An 18,927-nucleotide genomic window follows, 5' to 3' on the forward strand; every position below is an offset into this window, starting at 1 on the left:
TGGGCTGGGCACCACACACGGGAGCTGTGCTGTAGATGTGTCCTTTGGGTACCACATGGTCACTTGTTCTCTGCGTTTTGATCATTTGCCACTTTCTATAATGATCTCCATCATTTGCAAAGAGAAGTTTCTTTATCGAGGAGTGAGAGTTGCACTTACCTGTGGGTAGAAAAGATAAATATTTAGAATGCAGTTAAGAATTTTGCTGGTTTAGTAAACTGACAGCTGTAGCTTCTACTACTCCAGGAGCAATGACACAAGCCCTGAGTAGTCGGCTAGGTTTCCAGCACTGGGCGTGATTTCCCTCTCATTGAGTGGGTTCAATTAGAAAACTGTTGGTTGCTGCCATGACATGAATACCACTATTGTATTCCTGAGGATACAGTGCCATCCTGGTCCCTGTTGTAACTCATAGGTGTCAGAGTTGTGTGGGACTATTTGTAGTTTGTTTTCTTTGGAACTTTGCTTGGTGACATCCAACACCATAAAAGCTAGTTCTTAGGAAGAGGCTTTCTGTTTGGATCCAGCTCAAAACCTCTGAAGTGCATGGTGTCTTCAGCCACGGGGATTTACCTTCCCTCCCTGGGGAGCAAACAAAGGCAGCAGCAATAACCTATCATGTTTTGGGAGTCTCTGGGAACTCCCTGACTGGCAACCCATAAGGGGACTTAACATGCCTGTTGTGTGGGAGGATTGTTAGTCAATGGGACTTGGGGGAAACCATTGTCACTAGATATGAAAATTTCACTTAAATCATACATTCATATGTGAGCTAAATATGAGTATGAATAGACTTATATGTATTATATGTAATTTTAGGTAAGTAGATAATATGACTCCTTATGACATTTTCAGACATCCTTCTTGCCTCCTCCTTTCCACTCCGGTGTTGACTACCTTCTGTCCTAATTACCCCTTCCCCCCATTTTCTCCTTCAAATTACTTTTACCCTGTGATGTCTTCTCTGTTGTCCCCTTTGCCCCATTGCTCCATTTCAATTTTCTGGCTCTGGCAGTTACTCCAAGTTTTACACACTTACAACTCACAATACGACAATACGGAGTTAGGGACAAAGACAAGAGATGACATGTGATATATGCTTATCTTTCTGGGACCAGGTTTTACTGTTAACCCTAGCTGGCCTTGAGCTCGTAGAACTCTGCCTGCTTCTGCTTTCTAATTGCATAGATTAAACACATGAGCTACTCTAACTGGCTCTTGAGCAATTTCTTTTTATGGGTAATTAACTCTTCCTTGGCTGGCCTATGCTGGTGGTGAGGAATGAGCCACCACTTTTTGCAGGAGGTTCCAGGTGCTCCATTACAAGTATTGTCTGTTTAAAACTGTTATCTATTTATGAGTGTGCAAGTTTGAATGCATCTATTTGTAATGAGGGAGAAGAAGGCTATAGAGGGTTGACTGGTTTCCCGAAGACCCCGAAACTGCTAATTATAGATGAAGAAATAAAGCTCCAGGCTGACATTTTAGCCATCACTCTGTTTGGCAGTTCCTTTAAGGGAATCTTTATAAATTTAGATCCCTTAGAGCTTTTAACTTTTAGTTAATTTAGTGTGTCTTCGATGAAGTGGCTAATTTATTTTTTCAAATGAGTGAATGAATGGATGATCCTGTGGATAAAAGAACTTTTCTCTGAAAAGACAACCCACAGTACTGCTTTTTAAATGAACTTGCAACTGTGATTTTTGGACCAGATTCTGCTACTCTATTGTGTGCGAGAGAATGAGAGACTTGAAATCGTGTGTGTGTGTGTGTGGAACTGGCTGAGTACTTTGTGACACCCTGACTCTAGGAAGTCTGGATTGGCACTAGACAGGTAATGGTGAAACAGCTTTAGTGTAAACAACAGCTGCAGCCAAGTCTAGATGTGCTTCAGGCTTTTTGATTGATAGTTATATATTTAGTGTATCCCTTGCAATAACTGTTCTACTGGGCGTGATGACACTTCCTTGGAATGCTCTGTCCTGGGCTTAGTGAGGGTCTAACAGACCTTAAATGTTAGGCTGAGACTAGTATTATCCAATCTCATGGTTTTAAGCACTTTTGATGTTAGTAGCTCCTGCAACTATACTTTAACCCTGCCTTCTTTCAGATTTCATCTTCAAGGTCCATGATTCATAGACTGCCAATTTCCCAGCAGCCTCTGTTCTTCCATCTCAGTGGTGCAGCCCAGACCCCCTCTTCACTCAGACCCAAAACCTAGCAGTTCCCTTTGTTTCCTTTTCTCTTCTGTCTTCTACACTTTGCCCATCTCTAAGCCTGCTGCTTTGATTTTGCTCCTAAAGATTGTCAAGAATGTGAAGAAACTGAGACTGCTTTTTCACACCAAACTAGTTGGTCTCAGGGATGCTGGCAGTCACAACAGGCAGAGAAAGGCCAGCTGCTGGCTTCTCCATGACTCAGCTCCCAGAGAGTTATGGGTAGAACTCCACTTACACGTGAGATGCATTGTGTTGCACAAGAAACCTGATCTGAGAAAACCAAATGCTGTATCCTGGGAAACACAGGTGCTTTGCCTGCCCTTTACTGGAAAACCATCCCCGCAAAGCCACTCTCCACAGAAACAGCTTTGAAAAAAAAATAGTCCAAACCCAAGGCAGCCAGCATGGTGCTCATGAACTGTACAGACTCAGAACCCCATGAATGTCTTGGAATTCTCTCTGCTCTTCCTCTGCCTGCTGGACCAGGCTGCCCTACCACTCACAGGCCCACTCTGGCAACTTCTAACTGATCCTTTACTTTAATCGGATTTCCCTTCATTTCTACCCCCTGTACCTTGTGGGAGTGGGCTCTGGGGACACAAAGTGGAGCTGGTTTCCCTCTTTATTTGAAGTTATCTTTTATCCCCTCTTCAGCAGCACGTATTATAAAGTTGGGATGATACTGAAAAGATTAGCACGGCCCTTACATGAAGATACAAGTTTGTCAAGTATTCTGTATGGTTTTTTAATATACCATACTACAGAGATATTCACAAACCATGTTTACTAAGGCACGTTTACAATAACCAAAATACAGAACCAGCCCAGATGCATGGATCAAAAAAAAAAAACGTGATATGATGTGTGTGTGTGGGGGTGGTGGTGGTAGTGGTGTGTGTGTAAGTAAAATGGAGTTGATTGCAGTCATATATTAGAATGAAATCATGGAATCTATAAGGGAATGGGTGGAACTGGAAATTTTCCTATTAAACAAAACAATCCCGATTAACAAGTATTCTGTTTTCTTTCAGACATTAAAATGTGTGTGTGTGTGTGTGTGTGTGTGTGTGTGAGAGAGAGAGAGAGAGAGAGAGAGAGAGAGAGAGAGAGAGAGAGAGAGATGATAGTAAAAGGGGCTATTTGAAGTGAATAAGGCACTAATGGGAGGGGGAGGAAGGTAATGGCAAGAGAAAAAAAGGCAAGCATTGGTTGTGTTCTCATGTGGAATCTACATTTAAACACACATATAACATGAAAACAAACAAGTGGGTGAGGAGAAGGGTGAGAAGGCCACGGGGTGGAGAGTAAGCGACAGCAACATATGATGATACACGTACATGGAACTATAATGAAACCCATCGCTAACTAAAAACAATGCATCCGGGTATGGTGGCATACCCAGCACCAGGAGGCAAGGGCAGTACAATCTGTGTCGGTTCAAGCCCGGTCTGGTCTATGTAGCAAGAGTGAGGTAGAAAACTCAGGCCAGCCCAAGCCAGCCAGGGCTACAAAGCAAAATCATGCTTCAAAACAAACTAACAAAAACCAATTAAACCAATGAACTGCCTTCTCATGGTTCACGGGCAGATTCCATGCCCCTAGGAACAACTGCCAAGGAAACTTCATGCCAGTTCCCTGGTCTTCCGAGCCTCGGAGGCAGCTTAGGTTGTTTTGTTACTGACCATCTCTTAAGCTGTTGGCCTCAGTTTCCTTATCTGTCGAGTTGAGGTCACAAAGACATCATGGGGTGTTTGTGGGGATTCATTCAGCTCCCACATAGCTGGCCTTCAGTGAACGCTGGCTTTTTCTGGGCTTTCCCAATTTTTGACTCACACTTTAACATCTGACCGAGTGGGTTTCTTCCTGTCCCGTTACATTGTACACACCGATGCCTCTGTCCCTGCCACCCATTGTTTCTGAATTGTCCCCCTTTGTCAGGTTAGGCTGCTTCTCTGAGTCCCCTCTTCCTTCACTTGGTTGTGCTAGAAAGATGGACTGGACTGGACGACTAGATGGCATGGGGGCTGTTGGCGTCTATTCATGAGTCAGTTTCTGTTATTGGACTGGCAACTTCCTGGGGATGGGGGCTACTTTACTTTGTCTCACTGGGATGGAACGTGTTTGGCACAAGATGACAAACGAATGCAAAAATAAGGGGGAGTTCCTAGTATGCTGGGGTGTTTGGGTTGCAGAGGTAGTCTACAGGTAAGAGAATCCGGGTTCATGTTGGGGGCAGGGATGTGAATGAAGCACTATAGAAACCCAGTGAAGTGATCCTGTAGAGTGTGGCTTCGGGGGACTGTTCAAAGTCACCTTTTCAGTGAAAGACAGCAGCTCATTCTGTGTGCCTGTACTCATTCCCTCCCCTGAAAGAAGCCATTGCAATCTGCCTCCTTGTAAGTAAGAACTTCGGAATACAATGAAGGCCCTGTTACCTGGTGGGGAGGAGCAATGGCGCTTCTTTTTAATTAACTTGTCTCTATAGCAAAAAGTGACTTTATTCCTCTTTTGCAGTGCCCTGCATCTCCCAGGCCTAGCTCGAATCACTGCCCCAACTTTCCCACCTCACTGGGGGCATCTCACATCGGAAGTTTTAATTTTGTGAGTGTGTCTAATTCCTTATGAGATGGAGGCTCTTTAGGAATTTGTATTTTCTTCTGACTTGTTGATTGTTGTGCTTTTGAATTGAGGAGTGTGACCACACATTGTAAGTGAGCACTGACTGACTGCAAGTCTCCACGTTAACACCTCCACCTTCTGAGTAAGTCTTGACAGCAGAGGGCACATGACCTCCAGAGGCTCTTGCCTCTCTTGGCAGCTGCTGTTTGCATTTTGTTAAGCACCGCATACACTGAGAGTTAGAAAGCTTGGGTTCTGAGCCATGACCCAATGCTAGTGGCTGTTGGTATTGGGACTGGGTTTCTGGAGTCTGCCTTCCTTTGCTTTGTAGTCTCGCTCCTCTTTTTATCACATCTCTGGCTCTCTGCTGCTGTCCTCTGAAGTTAATGCTTATTAGAAAAGACGCTGAAGAATTTGGTGGTATATGTCTCTTTCCCTTTTAGCCCACAGTTTTTCCTTGCCAGTCTTCGCTTCTTCTTTTTTTGTTGGTATTCATGTATATATTATTTAGGCTGGGATTGAAGCCAGGACCTTCCTCCTTCATGCTAGGCAAGTACTCTACTGCTGAACACTCCCAGTTCCTTTCGGTTCTTCCTTGACTTATCTGTCTTTGTAGATTGACACCTGCATTCTGCTCTTGGACACCTACGATGACCTTCATATTGAGTTCTACTGTTGCCTCATGCCCGTGGTGCACCCAATGTGCGTGCTCCTTCTGCGCACTTGGAAATCAGATGACGGGATGTTCATCAGCATTCCACAGAGGCAGGGTTTCGTCTAGACGTGTGATTTATAAAAGATCACAAAGCTCCGAAGCTTAAACTTAGTCATTATGTCCAACCCCCTCTGGAGGATGGGAAGTTGCCATCCCACTCCACACAGCTCCCCTGGGCTCCAGGTCTGTCTGCAGCACTGGCTTTCAGGGATTGGGTTGCGTTCATATTCAGTCCTATGCTATTCGTTCACGTTCAGTCCTATGCTATTCGTTCACGTTCAGTCCTATGCTATTCGTTCACGTTCAGTCCTATGCTGTTCGTTCACGTTCAGTCCTATGCTGTTCTTCCGAGGGCCCTGAAGCCCACTCCGCTGGACCAACATATGTTTTGTGGGCAGAGGGGTGGAGAGAGGGAGGGAGAGTGAGCACAAGAGAGTGAGAGAGCATACAGACTGAGGCCTTGTGGGCTTTGATTTCTTGTGGTGATGAGGTGAGCGAGCTCTCACCTCTGCTTTCAGACCCCGTCCCCCAATACCAGGCTTGTTTCTACTAAGCCAGTGCACCTTTTCTTTGTAATTCATGTCAGTTTCCCTTACAGCCACCTGCACAGGCTCTCGCGCTCTCTCTGGCTTGCTCTCAAGGCCACGAGTCTGTGCTTTGTGTACTTGCCGTTCTCGATAACCCTTTCTAGGATTTAATGTCATTAAAGATGCTATTCATCAGCCTGCCTTTGTCTGAGATGTCTGTGCTGGCAAGCAGGCAGCGAGGAGCAGTCATGTTCACCCCAGCCAGATGCAGGGTAGCTGGGGTGGGAGGGGGGCATGCAACCGAAGCGCATTCCTACCAAGACTTGGCAAAGAAAGAGCTACTGAGATTACTGGAATAATCCTGGCTTCTGACCTGGATTTATCAGCTGAATCTAGGGCCTCACGATTGGAAAGGACTTTAAACTCAGCGGTTCCCCTTTGAAACTTGAAGGAAGCAAGGTAATAGATAATTTAAGGTTTCGGAATGCTAAGACTTCCAGGGAATTGAGGCATGACACATAGCCTTGCTCTCCCATTCACTGGGGCAAGGACTGATGTCTATACACACGCTTATGCAACACACTGTCTCATTGTGAGCGACTCTTTTCTGATGTCCTGACTACAGCTATAGGAGGTGACATGGCTGCAGCCTCAGGAGGTGACCAGGCTTCAGTCTCAGGAGATGACCCAGCTACAGTCTCAGGAGGATGACCCGGCTACAGCCTCAGGAAGGTGACCTGGCTATAGCCTTAGGAGGGTGATCTGGCTACACCCACAGGAGGTGACCTGGCAGAGGAATTGCTGCCCACCAGTTACTAGGGTACATCTGGAGATTCACCTGGCCACAAGGAAAATTCCTTCCCTCCTATCCAAACTGGCTTCCCAGTACCTCTGGACAAGCCCTCCACTGGTATTCCATTGTCCTCACTGCCCTGCATGTCTTCCACTTGACCAGTGGTGACCGCCTCCCCCGGAGTGGCAGGAACGAGGTGACTAGCAAGGGAAGGAAAAGCAAAGGAACGGAGCTAGAGGGGCTGGGCTAGGTGATCTGGATTTTTCTTGAGGTTGTGCCTTTTGAGAGGGCTTTAACTTTGCAGTGGGGACAGGACTTGGTGACTCTACCCAAATGGAGTCCTGTTTTCCTTTGTTCCACCCAGAAGTTTACACATTCATCATATTGCACATGACCCAGCTTAGTGACCCCAGTTAACGCACCTGCTAGACTCCAGGTGCAAGCCCGCATGATGAGCGAGGAGCATCAGGTGGGCCAAGAGAGTCCCATGTGCTAAGCGTACTCTGTCTGCGGTCCTGGGCTAGAGGACATGGATGCACCTTCACGTACCTGACCATGCAACAAGAACCCTTTGTTGGTCCAAATTAGGAGCAGAAGGAGGGAGAACATGAGCAAGGAAGTCAGGACCCTGAGGGGTGTGCCCACCCACTGTGACAGTGGGGCTGATCTAATGGAAGCTCACCAAGGCCAGCTGGACTGGGACTGAACTAGCATGTGATCAAACCTGACTCTCTGAATGTGGCTGACAATGAGGGCTGACTGAGAAGCCAAGGACAATGGCACTGGGTTTTGATTCTACTGCATGTACTGGCTTTGTGGGAGCCTAGTCTGTTTGGATGCTCACCTTCCTAGACCTGGATGGAGTGGGGAGGACCTTGGACTTCCCACAGGGCAGGGAACTCTGATTGCTCTTTGGACTGGAGAGGGTAGGGGAGGGGGGGAGGAGGGGAGGGGGATGGAAATGGGAAGAGGGGAGGAGGTGGAAATTTTTAATAAAAAGAAAAAAAATAAAACAATAATTCAGTAAAAATTAAGAAAAAAGAACCCTTTGTCTTCCCGACAAGGCTGGATTTAGCTAATCCTAGTGCACTGAAAGGCACTGTGCTTTAACACTTGGTAATTAAAATTCTAATCGGTGAATTCCAGCAGTCAAGGGACCCGGGTAACTAGAATATTAAACTGCAGCTGCATCCCTTTGCAGACTTTCTCATACATCTCTGAGGCTTCATTCGAACTCCTCGCCATAGATCCGAAGTTGTGTGGTTAGTGTGTGTGATGTGGAGAAACAAAAGTCGATGTCTTCGAGTCCTCCCAGGGATAAGAGTTAATGGAAAGCAGAGCCTTTGAGATCTCCTTTTGTGTCTCTCATGACCGAAAACAACGCTTGGGAGGGACTGTATGCCGAAGTGGGCATCAGCTGGAGTGTCAGGATTTATTCAAGTCATGGAGCAGCCTGGGAAAGTGGGTGCTCACTACCTTCTGTGATTTTATAGTAAAGAGGCCACTTTTTCATCGGGCCTTTGAATCTGCCTTTAATTCAAAGGGCTTCAGCAGTTGATTTTGATTTCTGACAGGGTGTGGCCACCTTACTTAAAAAAAAAAAAAAAAAAAAGGAGACCCCGGTGGGCAGGAAAGGGCATCTTCAACCCCAAAGCACAGGTTGGGTATTTTTCAGTTTGCTTCTGTGAGAGGCAGACCAGGTGGCCATACACACATGTAAGAAGCTTCTGTCTGCTGAGTGGAGGCTGCTGCCTTTGGGCTATGCCTTCTGTAGACTATCAGCAACTCTAGGGACATCCTCCTTTCAGTGAAGAAGATATTTTGAAGGATATTTAAAATGTATGTATTTACTTATTCACCTGTGTGTGCTGCACATGTCACAGTGGGCATGTGGCAGCCGAGGATGGTTCTGTTCTTCCACTGTGGGGTCCAGGGATTGAACTCAGATTGTCAGGGTCTGTAGTCAGTGCTTTAACCCACTGAACTGTCCTGATGCCTGATTCCTGCCCCTCCCCGATTATATAAAAGTAAGTAATTATTTTAATAACGAAGAAAAAAATCAGCAAATATCCATTCTGTTTAAGATAGCAGAGGACTTCAAGACTTGTTCCTTGATCTGAGTACTAACCTCTAGCGAAAGAGGCCTCATATCTTATTTTCTTCTTCCTTTTAATCTAATTCACTTGAATATTTGTGAAGAACCAATAACGACAAATACTTAATTTCACCAAGCCTTACAATGATGAAGATCTGAATCCCAATGGCAATTTCTTGTTATCACACATTGCATTCTCGACTCAGTTCGCTTCGTGGGCAGCCTACACTCAAGAAGGCAGGGCGGCTGAGACTCTTAGCGCACTGGTAGGAAAGGCAGAGAAATGTGGCCCTCCTCCTGGAGCCTCAGAAGAAAGAAGAAGCTTTCGTCGACAGAATTTCCTACTACTTCCCCCTGTATTTCAAGCCGATAGCAACATCCTGGGGTCTGTTCCGTCATGAAGAAATGGTGGCTTCTTAGATGAGAAGAAAGGGCAAAGAGAAGATGCTGGATGTTAGAACTAGAAAAGCCTTGTCCATCCGTTTTCAATCTTTGTTAATGAGCTCTTTAAGAAGCGTTCCGTGGACACACACACACACATATTTGGAAGTAGTTCTAATTTTAAATTGTTAGCAGTGGTTGCTCCCCCATCTTTGTAAACAGAGCCATGCAGAAGAGCTGGTTCGTCGGTTCACCGCTCACTTGCTAGCTCATTGGTTTTTCGTTAATTCATCATTTAAGTTGCTATTTTCAGCCAGTCGCTGTGCTAGACAGGAGGGCACAGGGGTGACTGTGAAGCCACAAAGTGTGCTAAAATGTCCCCAACCACACTGGACCTTTTATTTTTTAGACGATTTATGGCTTCGCCACCATGATATATGTTCTTTTTTTAAAAAATTGAACTATTTTAAGTATGCGGAAATAAACACAAAAATGACAGAACCCTTTCAGATGCAAGCATGCTTTTTTTCCTCTTTAGATAATTGTTCAACTAAGTTCGATGTCTTCTCATTCCTGTGTGTGTTTGTTCCTATGTGAATATAAACCTACTACCATTACACGCCATTTCTCTACCAGTTCAAAGCTTCATATAAAAAATGAATATACTGGGCTCATCCTTGCATATCTTGAATTTATTACTTCAATATTATGCTTTTGATATTCAATTTATTAATTTAGGGTCTATGACTTAACCCTGAAAATTACCATGGGATAGCTTGGCTGTTGTAAGACCATGTCACCATTATGTACCGTTCTCTCCTATTTCTTCCTGTGTTATAAAACAGTGCTGCACAAAAAGTTTTGTAACAGTGTGGGGTGACATCTCTAGCTAGAATTAGAATAGAGAATGCATATCATTGGCCAGTATCAAAATTTGTGAACTACCCTCTGAGGGTCTTGATCTACCATGAATGACTTTCTGCAATAGATAAACTCCTGCTGCCCTGCCCCCTCTACATTTCATGGTGTTGGATGGATTTAGAAGTTTCTGTTTATTGGATGACCAATTGAAATTTGTATATATATAGGCCAAAAGGCCAAAAAAAATAAGTAAATAAATAAATAAAATTGAAAAAGGTGAAAAAAGTGGAGACATGCTCCTCTCTTTCCCAGACTAGCTCCACAGTAAGAGGGCAGGCTTGAGTGTGGCTGAGTGGCCATCCTCATCCCATCCTCATCAATGGTCCAGGCAGCCTATGAGGCATCTGTGACACAGAGTACATTGTGCACCATTCTAAGGGAAGTGATCCAAAGGCACAGGATGTAAGAGGCAGATGGCAGGGGGATGGGTGGCAGGAGACAGTATCCCAAATTTACAGTGACTTCATTGTGTTGGGTGAAGACCAGAGGGCCCTTCCCTCTGGGCTTTAGTGCCCACCTCTATAAAGCGAGCTGTTGCATCAGACACCCCTTCATGTTCTGGTTTTCTTTTTCCCATATCAGCTTTTTATGTTTCTAAAAGGCACTGTCCCTTGGTACTTCGAAAGGTTTTGGAACTATGAATACTCAGTTTATCTTGAGGACAGAGGAGGACTGTGCAGAAGCAAAGAAAAGTTAAACATGCTAAGAAAATCCACTTTGAAACTGCAATCTAAGTTACATGTGTGTAGAAAAGGATCATTTCACCCAGGCAGAGAGACGATGGGAGACTAATAATGTCCAGACTGCAGGTGATTATCCAGTATTTCTGCTTTCCAAATTTTCCCTAATAGCCATGTAGTAATAGTCTTGGAATAAAATAATAAGCATATGCAAACAATTATAAGTTCATCTGGCAGGAAAAAAGGAGTAAGATTTACAGAAAACATATGCCAGGGAAAGGGGGAACACCTGTAAGTGAAAATGGGTTGCAGTGATTTCTCAGACGAGCCCACCAATCCCTCCCCCGGTGAAGGCTGGCATGTGACATGTGTCTTTGTGTTGCTATCGGGAGACTCAGAGAGGACAGAGGACAGCCAAACTGGCTTCTTACACAGAAGCAGTAGCAAACACAGAACAGAGCAACCAAGTTTTTCTTACTAGAGTTAAAGACCAGAGTGGGTGGAAAGCAGGATAGCTCGAGGGATTTTAACCAGTAGGTCAGGCACTCCCCTGATTCCAGAGGTGTATGGGAATCCATGCTGTGTATGAGGTGATAACGAGGGTGGGAGGGGTCACACAACCTACCATACACTGGGCACCAGAGATGGAGAACGTTCCCTAATTCTGGACCAGCTGTAGAATGGAGGATTAACCTGGATGCAGACGACTGAACTACGTGCTTCAGGTGGGCATCTCTCAGTGGCACCTGGTTCTCCATGAAGTCTATTTCCTCACACGGGGCATCATGTTGGGTGAACTTGAAATTGAACTCCAGGCTTTCTTCCCTAAAGCTAACTGTGCGCGCGCTCTCTCTCTCTAGAGCTCCCTTTGGTAGCCTGCTCCTTCTTTCATGAGGCAGCCCTTCAGATCTCTGAAGGCAATTCTCGTGGCTATGCCTCATGTCTCCCCTCTTACCCATCTTTTCTGGAGAGCTTGGAGAGCTGTTTTTATTCACAGATGCCCCGGCGGGACTTGGTTGTATTTAGATTCACACTGAGTTTGTCCAGATGTGCCAGTAATTTCATAGGCGATATAAATTTATTCTCCAGAAAAAAGAAGATACCTGGTGTGCGTACTGATTAATGCAAGTTTGTTACTTTGGTATGGAAGGTAAAAGGCTGTGAAAACACGTGAGGTCATTTTCACCAGGTAAGGGTAGCTGTTGATGTGAAGTCCACTTTCAGGACAAGTCCTCAGCATCACAGGTCAGGACTGCCGCATGCTTTAACCGTGAGAAACTAGAGGGACACTTGTAGTGGGGCTCAGCCTTTAGTTACGACTTTGCAGAGGCAGAAGAAAATGTAATATACTTTTGCTTTTAGGGTTTGCCGCTTAAGGAGGTGAAGAACTTAGATGTAGATGGGTAGTAGCGTCATTATAAACAAGGCTCACATGTCTGTAAAGGCGTGGACTCTTTAAGAGAGGAACTTTGAAACAGAATGTCCAAGCATTTCCAGTGCGCTCTCCCTCCCCACTTGTGCGTTTGCATCAGAATTTTTTTTGGAGAAGCAGAGTTCGAGTGATATCCCGTGTGACTGAGTCGTGAGACAGTAGCAAGGATATAGCCTTCCCACATCACAGTCAGAGTGTGGCGATGGCTGCTGCTAGGGCTTTGAACCCCTTGGTATAGCTGGCATTGTGCCTTCCCCTGGTGATACCATTGACTTCTTTGGCTCGGGTGGTAGGCACCCTCATAAGCCTCATTCCTCAGTATGTATGGTCCAGAGCAGAGACTCGCGCATGCCCTGCTCCATATCTTGTTTCCCTTCTGACGGAAACAGATCCTATTCAGCATTAAACAGAACACTGGGGTCATAGTAAAGGGTCTCTGTAAACAAACATGCGTGAAAATTTCCCCAAATGAAACATTTCTTATTTTTACCAAAGCTATTAAGCCAAGGCTTTATCAAGGATTCATTTCCACAGTCAAGGGTACCTATTATTTCCTATATTGTTCATTAAGAGATGGATGATGGTGTTGGATTAAATGCAAAGATCACCAGATTCCCAGAGGCAGGGCAGCACAGATTTTAACTCTCATGGCACTAAGTCTTCTGCAGCGGCGGCCCACTGCCTTATTCTCTCCAGATCTCAGTATTGCCATCTATAAAATGTGAGTGAGAGAGAGAGACTCTGAGCATAAAGATGCCTTCTAGCTTCTCACAATCCATAATTCATGACTCCTAGCTTTAGGAAGAATAAGATGTCTTTGTTCTTTAATGGAAGTCTGATGCCAGCCATTGCTTTGAATTTCTTATTCCCTGTGCGCCCCCCCCCCCCACTAAGAACCTATGACTTAACTGCCCCACTGCCCATCTATTTATGACATTTGACAACAAATTTGTCTGAAATTACCCAAATCCCAGCCCCATTTAGGTGTGGCTGATTGCCCCAGGGGGGAGGGTTCTGACTCTGCCTTATCTGCCGCTTTGAGTTGAAATCAAGACGATGTGTCTTGGCTTCCCGCCTTCTTCTTTGGGAGACTTTCTGCGTGGTTCCAGCAGCTCCATGAACAACCAGGTCTGGGAGCAGGCTAGGATGGAGATCCTAGAAATAGGTGAAACTTGCTTATTTCATGAGTTTCTGCTCGGCATGCTTCTCAGTAGAACTGAGTACCTCCCTCCTCACAACAGCCCAAACTGTTTTCTGCTGAGTGTATAGGAGACGGACAGCCATATTTCTCTTTTGCCTCTGAGTTATTCCCCCCTCATGGGTAGAGACAGAATCTGTTGGGCTTGGGCCATGTTGGGTGAACTTTGTCCTAGGGAGATACAAACAAATGCGGAAAAACCAAGTGTAATTCACCAAAGTCCAGCTTGGAGAACCAATGACTTTGTCGGGAGTCCTTACAGAGCCTGGTTGGGTTTCTTACAGAAACACAAGTTATCCCGAAGCAATCGCACCGCAGAAAAGTCTCGTTCCACTGTGGACAATGACGTCCCATAGCTTCTGTTAACCCGCCACACACTACCTCCTTAGCACCTCCTGAGTCCATTGAGGCTACATTCAGTTGGGGCAGAGTCACATAAGTGGCTGGGGAGTGCAGGAGGGGGTGGCTGGAATCTCCAGTGAGGTGACTTCCCCTCGACCTCTGTGAGAAAGCATCCACATCCTAGAGGCTGGACCTTGAAGGTCTCTCCCAGGTTGTCACAGCTGACCTGATGCAGATGGTGGCCACTATGTTCCTATAGGGTGCTATAGTAGATTGTATCTCATGTGCAAACTTTGCCCAATATGTGGCAAAAGGAAAAGATTTGTGTTTCTCAATGTTTGCTGTGCATTGGTGCTGAGACTGTCACCTTCTGAAACAGAAAACACACCTCCTTTCCGACCCGGCCCAGCATCAGCCTGAAGTAACCCTTTCCAAGCAGTCACAGTTCTCTGACAATTAATAATCTACTGCCTCATGGCATTTTTCCGGTTCTGATAAATATTTGTTTTTTATTTCTTATCTTCCCTTATAACAAATTGTTTCTCCATTGAGGTTGTAAATTCTTTGAGGCCAGGGGCAAATACAAATAGAAGTATTTATTGCTTGGTTCTCTCTTCTTTGGGGGACTCAAATCACAAGTACAAATTGTTCTTTAGCTCAGCAATGCTCTGCTTATTTCTAAATTCTCTTTCTTTCAATTTGAATAGTTCTTAATTCTTTAATTTTCAGATTCACTCGTCTTTACTCTGAATATCTAATCTGCACATTAGTTTGCTTTAGACTGTCTTCATTGCACATATAGAATATTTAACTTGCTTTATTTGAGGCTTTAAAAAAGTCTCAATGTCTCTAATTAAATTTTGAAAAATGTGAACTATGGTTTTATTTTGTTCTGTCAATTTCAATCCCCCTGTGTGTCACTTCTGGATCCATTTTGTTTGGTTGGCCTTTTCCTCCTTTAGAGGGTCCTGTGTTCCAGGTTTTCCTTGTCTGCTAGCTTTTGATTGTGTGTCAGGCATTGTGAATTTGATCTCATTGGGTGCTAGATAGCTTGTGTCCTTGTTCATATGTCAGTGTGCTCCGGGATGCGGTTAGGTTGCTCCAAAGCCGTTTGATCTTTCTGAGTTTTGTGTTGTAAACCTTTGTTGCTCTGATTTCCCTGGACCATCGGCTCTGTGCTCTCCACTGAGATGATGTCCTGGGCTCTGCCTACTTCCTGTCCTTTCCCATCCTCCTGTTGGCCACACACTTTAACCTGGACACTCCCTTACAGGTCACACTACATGTTTTTCCTTTTAGAGATCATAGTCCTTCATTGATGGTTACTTTGGTCTTGACAATTACCTGCTTCTCTTTCTGTCCAGAGGCAGAAGGTATCTGTTTTACTGTACCTATTTGAAATTAGCCTCCATGTCTGCATTCAGGCCCCCACGAGGACGAATAAGGGGCTTTTCTCTGGGCTTCCGTTATGGCTGCATATTATAACGTTTTTCTCTTACGTTTTGTTTCCTTGAGAACAGGGAATGGCTTTTGTCTCTGGGTTTCTAACGCCTAGTAGTTTTTCAGTAAGTATTTGTTGAATGGGTGAACGAATGAACACATCAGATTCAGTTTTTAAAGTGGCAGTTTATGAACGAGTTTTGGATGTAGTTATTTTAACAAAAGTGAGGTTGCATTAGAATGGATGCAATTGAAGTTTTTCAACTTTCTAGGTAACTGTTTTCATGGCTCAGGATTTTTTCTTTTTTTGTGACCTATTTATTTTTTTGCAGCTTCTCACTGGGAGGTTTTTGTTTTTGCTTTTGTCACTTGATAGTGTTTGAAATGACATGAGGAAGGAAAGCAAGTCACCAAGAACTAAGAAGCGAATAGTCTAGTGTATGCACCATTGACATTGTCTGACTTTTGGGTAGCTCACTTTAGGGCACACCCGTGGCTGTGGGATATCCACTCCTGAAAGGATCTGAGGCGATTGTTCTTATCTCAAGTACCTTTTCCATGTTGGATATACTTGGGTAACTGCTCTGCAAATAGCCCTCAGCCTGTACGCTCTTATCAATTGGAGATAATTGACTGTGGATATGTACCACCGGGACCATAGCCAAAGACAAGTTCATGCATTTGGGTCTTAAAGGGCCAGTAGCCTGGACTGTATTTTGTGAGCCTCTCAAGGCCTTTGCTCCATCTGCTCAGCGGCTGTTGGCACCCTAGGCGACTCTGACAATGGGAAGGATGGAAAGGACTTGGAGTCAACTGCATGTAGGCTCAGTGTTAGCTGGGAAGTAGAAATTACAGCATCTCATCTGCCATGTTTCTTCTTGGAGCAGATGAAGTACTACACAGTAGTTTCCATTGTAGGTCTAGGTGTGCAGGACCCCTCCCTCTCCTCTGTAGCTTATTCAAAAGGCAGGCATCTGTCTCTGAAGTTAAATTGTACCTAGTGGCTACCAGCACTCAAGGCAAATAGGATCACGGTACCTGAGTTTCCTGTTTATTTTTTTCTCCTTAACAGTTTAATGTATGTTCATTGCTTTTAAATAAAGTGCTCATTTTCCCAGCATAGTTTCCTTGATCTAAAACACAGCCCCCGCCTCCCCCCCACTTGCTGGTGATGATATTATTAAAGATATCTTCATCCTCCCTGGTGTTTTGTTTTGTTTCCTTTCCTTCTTCTTCTAGGGATCAACAGCCAGGTTCTGGGAGGCTTCCATGAACAGATGCTCCACATTAGCCGGGCAGTTCAATTCTGCTTCTTAGATATGGATGAAGGAAGTCTCTCTGGTTTGCACAGGTGAAGACAGAGTGTATTTTGCCTATTTTCCTAGAATGGCAATGATTCTGTGGCTAAACCAAGATTAGACCCTGTCACTTTAAAGAGTCTGACTTTCTGCTTCAAGAGGAAACTGTGTTGTCTTCTGAACTACTAGTTGACTTTAACTTTGAAGTGCACTTCTTATTTAGATCTGATGACAGTGTGGTTTTTCTTCCTGTCTTGTTTCCTTGCTGGTCGGATATAGTTTCTCTGCCCTATGCTGCCTCAGAGACCCTGACAGCAAGTCTCAGTGCTATCAAGAATGCTAACCAAGATGCTTCTCCTTCTTTGCCCTATTATTTGATTCCTGTGATCTTTCCCACTATGTAATAAATTTTGTTATATTCCGCTCTATCAGGTACAGTAAGTGCCCATGTAAAGAAACAAATGCATATATGAACATATGAACAGATCAATCTCTTTATTTACCTACTTACTAGTTTTATTTACTATTCTATCCTATTTACTATTCAAGGGTCTCCAGGGTCCTAGTTTGACTGTGTAAGTGCTGTCAGGAAATAGGAAGTGGGATAGTAGAGTGAGAAATCAGTCTGTGTTAAGAGAGTCAAACAGAGAGTCTGTGAAAAGATGGTCTCAGGCTCAGCCTGCATTCACCTCACACACACACACACACACACACACACACCCCAAGTAAACAAATATTTAAAAGGTAGGTAAACACGTGATACCTTGCATACATTAGAAAAGGAGCTTGAGCTGGGTGGTGGTGGCGCACACCTTTAATCCCAGCACTTGGGAGGCAGAGGCAGGCGGATCTCTGTGAGTTCGAGACCAGCCTGGTCTACAAGAGCTAGTTCCAGGACTGGAACCAAAAAGCTACGAAGAAACCCTGTCTCGAAAATCAAAAAAAACAAAAAGAAAAAAAAAAAGAAAGAAAAGGAGCTTGACCTATCTTGTGTGCCCTTGAAGGGATGCTCAGAGCAGCTGGAGGAGTTTTGCATGTGATTTCATCTTCATGCTCCCTGCAGCTACCCAGCACAGCCCTATGGTCATCCTGCACCCTTTCTAGCTGGCTGGGATCTTGAGTTGCGTGCTCTTGACAGCAGTTAACCCTCATGCTCGCCAGTGTTTCATCACAGAGCAGACCTGTGAAGGCGATGGTCCCACGTTGTTGCCCGCAAGACTCTGTGGTGCTTCTGTTCCCACCCCCACCCCTCCACCCCTGGAAGGCAGCTTCAGATTCTCTGCCATGTTTATCTTCATTGCTAAATACTTGGAGCAGACTGGTGTGTAAATGTCCTCAAATGTTACAGAAACCTCATTGGCTTTTGCTAGTTGGTGGTCCCAAGACCAATCACCCATCCATCCTGGTGCCTGTGACTTAACCTGTACTAACTGTCCCTAGGCATCTAATCGTATTTCTCTCCACTTCCCTGCAGATAGCTCAATATCTATCCTCCTGCCTTTCCCCTCTTCCTATATCTTGACTGTTGCCCATGTGGTTTCTCTTTTACAGACAGCACCCCCCCTCCCCTGCCATTCTCCCAAAATACCCAGGACCTCCTGTTCTTTGAAGCTCACTTTCAGGGAAAGTGCGGCAAGAAAAATAAGTTCCCCTTGTCATTCTACAAAGAATTTGCTCTTTAGGTTAAATAATAAATTAACGTACGTGTTGTTTTCTTAGAATCGCGCCCGCCATAGTAGGTGGTCAGTACCTAGCTATAGCCATTACTTTGTTTAAATCCTATTAGCTGTCCATTCAGCCCTTCTGTCTCCTCTCTGCTGGACTGCTCCTGCTCCAGACTCAGGGATGCAGAAACGAGGGTGCTGTGGAGCTTGTAGACAGAGGCAAGCTTGGCTGTCCTCCACTTTCCTGGAGAGTGGTCTTGGCAGGACATTGGCCTGACCCCACTAGACCTTCCTCGCCCCTATAGTCTCTCTTCTGTTTGTTCGGGTTCCTGGTCAGAGTGAGGCAGGGGCAAGAGCAGAGGCTTCCCTATGGGCGGGGGCAGATCTGAATTCTAACCTGGTCCCTCAGCAATCAGTTCCCCACGCCAGTCTCTTCCTCTTCAGGAGAGTAACAAGGAGAGAGGCAATTATAAACTTGGCCCTGAACTTTACTCTTCTGGTTTTGTAGAAGCTGTAAAATAGCCTCATGACTATATTAATAATCCGTATTTTTTAAAATATTTATTTATTTATTTATTTATTTATTTATTTATTCTGTATACA

General features: G+C 44.8%; 1 protein-coding gene across 1 annotated transcript in view; it reads left to right on the plus strand.

Moving 5' to 3' along the window:
• Positions 1 to 18,927, plus strand: part of Ror1 (receptor tyrosine kinase like orphan receptor 1) — a 351,964-nt gene that overhangs the window by 61,984 nt on the left and 271,053 nt on the right. The window lies entirely within an intron of this gene.

The sequence above is a fragment of the Microtus ochrogaster genome, chromosome 10 (genome assembly GCF_000317375.1).
Source record: "Microtus ochrogaster isolate Prairie Vole_2 chromosome 10, MicOch1.0, whole genome shotgun sequence".
Lineage (NCBI taxonomy): Eukaryota > Metazoa > Chordata > Mammalia > Rodentia > Cricetidae > Microtus > Microtus ochrogaster.